The sequence below is a fragment of the Geospiza fortis genome, unplaced genomic scaffold (genome assembly GCF_000277835.1).
Source record: "Geospiza fortis unplaced genomic scaffold, GeoFor_1.0 scaffold284, whole genome shotgun sequence".
Lineage (NCBI taxonomy): Eukaryota > Metazoa > Chordata > Aves > Passeriformes > Thraupidae > Geospiza > Geospiza fortis.
Genome location: NW_005054508.1, coordinates 74,649 through 81,135, shown reverse-complemented (window position 1 = coordinate 81,135; position 6,487 = coordinate 74,649).

Genomic DNA, 6,487 nt, shown 5'->3' with positions numbered 1-6,487 from the left:
TTAACGCGGCGGGAGCGGCTGCGTCAGCACCCCAAGGTCACGTTCAGCTCTGCCCTTTGGCTCCAGCGCTTTTTGGACTGGCTGCTGGGGAGAAACAGAGATTGCCAGATACCTTATCTCCTGCCTGTAATTCCCAAGGAACCTGCAGGGCCTGGAGAGCAGCCCTGTGGGCTGGCAGATCTCCCTCCCTGGGAAGGCTCAGGTCCCAAAGTGGGTCCCAAAGCCTTGGGGGGAGCTGGAGGGCACAGACACAACCATGGAGCAGCTGCTCTGCTGGCACAGGGATGAGCCAGGAACAGGCTGGGCGAGAGCAAGAGCTCTTCCTGCAGGTGAAAGTAAAAGCTGATTAGGGATTGGGTTTTAAGGAATTGTTCTTGGGATGGAGAGTGCTGCCAGCCTCGCCCCACAAAATGCAAACAGCTGAGGAGGACAAGTGGCTCTGTAAGCACCTGTGGCTGGGGGAGGAGGAGGGAAAGGAGGACTGGTGACAGCTCAAAACATGCCCTGGGGATTGTGTTTCAGTTTGTTTTCCTGTTGAGGTTCTGGGCACCCACAGCTGCCCACCTCCCCCTGGCTGTGTCCCGGCCCAGGACTGCAGAAGCAAGGAGCTTTTTGGTGCAGAAAAGGCACTTTCTGGGCTGTAAATACCTCAGGGTTTGGTAGATCTCTCTGAATGCCTCCCTGCCTGTGGCAAGGTGAGGAAGGTGAAAAGTTCCCACAGACCATCCTCCTTCCCCACACCAGGAGTCCTCCAGCTGCTCTCTGGTGCCACTTTGTGCCAAATCAGTCCAAAGAAAATGATTTTTTTTTTTTTTTTGCAATCTTCATCCTGCTGAGCAAGGTTCATCCCCATCATTGCTACCTCAGGCCTGCTCTCTGTGACCTCCCCCCAGGGATTCCATCCTCAGCAGGAGAAGTGTCCAAACCCACCTGGGATGGATGGATCCCCTGAAGGAATCGGGCACAGGGGACACCCCTCAGCACAGATGGCCAAATGTGCATTTCTTCCCCCAGTGAACCTTGTGTTCCACATCATTAAGAAAGAGGATTCAAACTACCTCTATAGAGAAAAAATAAAATAAATTAAGACAATTGGCTCTGAAATATAAACCCATGAAGCATTTACTTCCTTTTCCTCATTTGTCAGCTCCTCATCCCTCCTGAGCCAGACCAGATCATTTCAGAGAAGTGGCCCTTCCCTACAGCTCCCAAATTTCACTTTAAAACCAGCATTTCCTGGTCTCTTGGAGAGCTCCTGTTCTGTAAACCATCCGAGCTGGGACTGGGTAAAACTAAAACTAACTGGGTAAAACTAAACTCTTCTCTTCTCTTAAATATGCTCAGGCCACGATCTTCTCTATAAACCTTCTGAAACAAAAATTCTTCTGATGGGTAGTGAAGAGACTAAAAATTACTTTAAAAATTACTTTTTTAAAAAAAATTAGAAGGATTCCCAAAACTGGTTGCATAATTTTTGTCCCATTTGTTCAAGGGGGGAAAAAATCCTTTTTTTGCTGAGAAACCACAGTGGATCACCTGCAATGATGGATAATTCCTCAGTGCCAGGGCCTCGCTCATCCCTGCAGGACAGAAACCTGGATTCCAGCCTGTTTGCTACACCCTGGCCAGGTGCTGAGCAGAGAATTGGAATTACCATCACTCAGCATGAGCAGAGCTGAGACCCTCAGAGGGTGTGAGGGCCCTCAGAGCTCTCACATCAACGAAGAGGCCTCTTACATAATGTTGTTTATTGAACAGAAAATGGCCAAAGTCCTTTCTGGCAGGAGATAAAAGTGTTTGCACAGAGCTGACAGCAAGAACCCTGCCAGGCTTTGGCAAGGACACACCAGGGCTGCTCTACATGAAATTTCCGACACCACGTGGATTTTCTTCCCTGCTCAAAACACACAGCCCCGCTCCAAGCAGCAGCTGGAAGTGGGAGCAGTTCCTTGTGGTGGCAAGAAGTGATTTTCCTGCTGGAAAAGACACACATGGAGAGCTTAGGAGGGGCAGGGTGAATGGAAAGGGAGCAAAATTGCAGTTTCTGAACTCAAAATCCTGCACAGGGTAATGAGTGAGAGTTGAGCTGAAGGGATACCTGGCAAATTGAATTAAAATGTTGTCCTGGGGTGCTTTGCCTTTCTTTCCTCACCCTCCCTTGCCTTGCCTCGAGAGCAGGAACTCTCCTGCCCTTCTGGAAAATCAACTCATGGTGACTTTTTGCTGATAATAATTTATGGCCAGACATGTGAGCCCCCCAAAATTCCCCAGGGGATGTGCCTCAAATCTACCCAGGGATTAAAGCTTCACCACAAATAGAGAATATTTTCCATCCCTCATCAGAAGCAGCAGCAGCAGCCCCAGGGCACTTCCCTGGGATGTGGGAGAGCCCAGGGAAGCATCACTCCCAGGAAGAGCCAAGCTAAAAAACTCTGGCACAAAACTGGGAAAACCTCAAGAGCCAAAACCAGCAATGCAGACTTGGGCAGATCCAAATTCAATCCCACTGGGGTTTTTTGGTCATAAAATGAATAAGGTGGGCTGCTCTGTGTCCACCCCTGCCAGCAGGGGCTGAGCTGCTGCTGAAAGCCAAATTATGGGAGCCCTGTCTGTTCCCAAACATGCTCCTTCCATCATCTTGGAATCACAGAATATCCTGATTTGGGAGAGATCACCCCCCAGGGACCATCAAAATCCAACTCCTGGTCCTGCAGAGTGCCTGAGAGTGATGTCCAAACATTTATTTATTTAAACAAAGGGTGCCATGCCCAAATCCTGGTTCTCACTGGCGTTCCCTGCCCAACCTGCAGCGCACATGGACAGCCAGGGGCAGGAGAGGCATTGAGAGGGGCCAAAAAGAAACCACAGAACCTTCTGGCAAACATTTGTGGCCAGTAGCTGATGAGCTGGATGGGAGAAGCTGCCAAAACAGGAATTTGTGGCTTCTCTTTGGGCAGTGCTCTGGCACCAGGAAGAGGATGAGCACTGAGGAAAAGCAGGAGGGGAAGTTGATGGGATTGATCTTTCCAGAGCACAGGAAAGCAAAGGGATCACTGCCCTTGCTCTTGTGCTCCTCCAACACCTCCCATCCCTGTTTTTATGGGTGTCAAACCTTCCCAATGTTCCTGTATCCAGGAACAAGCACTGAGCTGTGTCCTGAGGAAAAGCAGAAGGGGAAAGTTGATGGGATTGATGGGATTGCTCTTTCCAGAGCACAGGAAAACAAAGGGATCACTGCCCTTGCTTGGCTCATGCTCCTCCAACCCCTGTATTTATGGGTGTAAATCTTCCCCATGTTCCTGTATCCAGGAATGAGCACCAAGCTGTGTCCTGAGGAAAAGCAGAAGGGAAAGTTGATGGGATTGATCTTTCCAGAGCACAGGAAAGCAAAGGGATCACTGCCCTTGCTCTTGTGCTCCTCCAACACCTCCCATCCCTCTATTTATGGGTGTAAAACTTTCCCAACATTCCTGTATCCAGGAATGAGCACTGAGCTGTGTCCTGAGGAAAAACAGGAGAGGGAAGTTGATGGGATTGCTCTTTCCAGAGCACAGGAAAGCCAAGGAATCACTGCCCTTGCTCTCATGCTCCTCCAACAGCTCCCATCCCTGTTTTTATGGTTATCAAACCTTCCCCACGTTCCTGTGTCCAGATGGATCTTGGCAGCATCAGTGCCCACCCTCCTGCAGAGACCCTGGTGTGCCCAGCTCCTTCCCCACCCTGAACCTTCCCTTTCCAGCCTTTTCTGCTGCAGACCCCTCTTCCCAACTTCAGCCTCCTGGCACCTGCACTGGCCCATCCAGGTTTGCCCCTGCACACCCAAACCTGTCCCTACAGACACCCTCAGAGCTCAGCTGGAGGCCACAGAGGATGGATTCACTGGGAGATCCACGAGCTCTGTGGGGTTGGGGCAGCACAACGCCAGATTCCAGCTTTTACAGCCTGCTGGTTCGCTGTGCTCACCTCTCTGAGGGGCACCAAGCAAAGAGGAGCAGCAGGAGCTGGGAGGGAGAGGCAACAATGCCCAGGGCAAGGGAATCACTGGGGTGGTGATGGTCCCTGGAAGTCACCCCAGGATCCAGCCCAGGAACACAAAGCTCACGGGCACAGGAGCCCCAGCAGCCCTGGCTGCATTCTGCAGACGGCAGAGGCTGCAGGTGGATCTTACCTGAGATTTGGGGGTGTTGAAAATTGCATGCAAGATGTTTTCCATTACCATCTGCATGGCAGATTATCCTTTGTCAAGTGGGCAGTTTGCCTTTGAGTGAGCACATTCACACCTCCCTGGGGAGGGGACATTGCTGATAACAGACTATTGAATGTCACTGCATGACTGATAAGAACTACAGCATCCCATTGGGAGATGTGAGCCCAGAGGGAGGAGCCAAGCATTGCTACCTGGATATAATCCAGAGGTTTTTGAGACACCAGCACGGCTTTCTGCATGGGATTCCCCAGAGGAACAGCAGCTGCCACTTCTTGCACTGGATCTTCAGAGGAAGAATACATCCTTCTCCACAGGATCCCTGCTCCAACAGAACCACACCTGACACTTCAGAGGGCTGCAGCCACATTTCCAATGGGACTGCCACCAACAGCCTGGCCCACAGGGTGTCAGGTTGGGTTCTGACTCTGTCAGTGTTGTTCTAGTGGACTGCATTGTTTATTTTATCCTTTATTTTTTTTCCTTTTCCCTATTAAAGAACTGTTATTTCCTGCTCTCATATTTTTGCCTGAGAGCCCCTTAATTTAAAATTATAGCAATTCGGATGGGTGGGGAGGGTTTGCATTCTCCACTTCAGGGGAGGCTCCTGCCTTCCTTTGCAGACTCCTGTCTTTCCAAACCAAGACAGGGGGAAAACACAGAGGGAAATTTGGGATCCTGGCCATCAGCACCATGCCCTGAGCCCGAGGCACGTCCCATCCCACCCAGCCAAGGCAGCACAAGCTCCACAGCCTGGAGTGAGCCAATGCACAGCACCTGTGTTCCAAATCCATCCCTGGGCCCTCCTCCAGAGCCAGCAGCCCCCATCCCCAGCTCCCTCCCCTGCTGAGCACGGATGGGACCATGAGGAGCCAGAGCCATGCACAAAGTCACACACCACAAGGCAGGGTTGAGCAGATTCCATTTAATGTCATGTGCATATATATCCATACATTTATTTATGTCAATGGTTCGGGTGTGCGTGATGCCAGGTCTTGAAAAATCTACTCCTCAGGTTACGTCTGGGAGCACCAAATCTCTCAAAAATCACCTCAAAAATCAGCTGGGCTGATGAAAAACTGACTTTTAGCCCCACAAAGCTGTGAATCAAAGGCAGAGCAGGCAGAGCTGAGCCCTACATTCCCACCCAGCTCTGCAAATGCTGTTGCAAAGGGCTTGGCCAAGGAACTCCTCCCTCCCTCCTTCCCTCCATCCCTCCCAGGGACACAGAACTGATAAGGAACATCCCCAGGCAGAGCAGCAGAAGCAGCACCCCACCAGCTCTCCAGGGTTTTGGCCAAGGCTGAGGAACAGGGCAGAGAGGCAGAGATAAAACATCCCCAAAAAAAGGAAAAGGAAAGGACAATAAAAATGACACCTTCACCACCACGGACCCACAGAAATTGGCTTTTCTTCTCTTTTTTTTTTTTTCCTGGCAGCTGCTGGGGGAAGGGATGCCCACCCTGCCCTGTGCTGCATCCCAGCAGTTGCAGGGTAGATTTTTCAAGGCCTGGAGATGGCTCCCAGGAAGGCTCCTCCCGATTGCATAGCATTTATTTCAGATAATTAAGGCACTGTTTTGCCCAACAGCAATTCCACATCAATGCAGTTTCCATACAGTCCACATCGGATGGCCTACAGTGCAATAACATCAACTTAAAGGCAAGGTTTGGAAGAATAAACCCAGCTTTAAATTTCAACTGAATTATTAAGAAGATAAAAGGAAACTACATTTTTCAAAAGCCTTTTTTTATTTTCCTTCACCATTGTTGTTTTACAATACAAATATCACCTTGTGAATACACAAAAAACCTACAGAAGATAACTCTGCTTCACGTAAAATACAGAATGGATATATATATATATATATATATTTATATATATATTTTTCTCTTCTTCATTCTTTTCTTTTTTTTTTTTTTTTTTTAAAAACTATTTTTTTTCTGCACATTGGCAAGTTTAGGATAGGAGACTTCCCCAAACATACAGTATGTATGGTAGGAGTGGAAACTTAAGAATTCCATGCAGTTTCTGCACAAATATTTTAAAGAAATAGATTATCTTTGTTGTTTTTCAACAACACTCCGATAAGGGGATGGAGAAACCATTCATAGTTCACTCAGTGATCATTTGTAAAATTCTTAAAAAACAGGAATTCATGGCTGTTTTGCTTTTTAAAACCCAGCTACCAAGTAGAACAATAAAGTGATTCTTTTTTAGCTTGACCTGCCCACAATGTGTGAGCAAGGTCGGACACTTTTTTATTTGGTGGGGTGGGAGGTT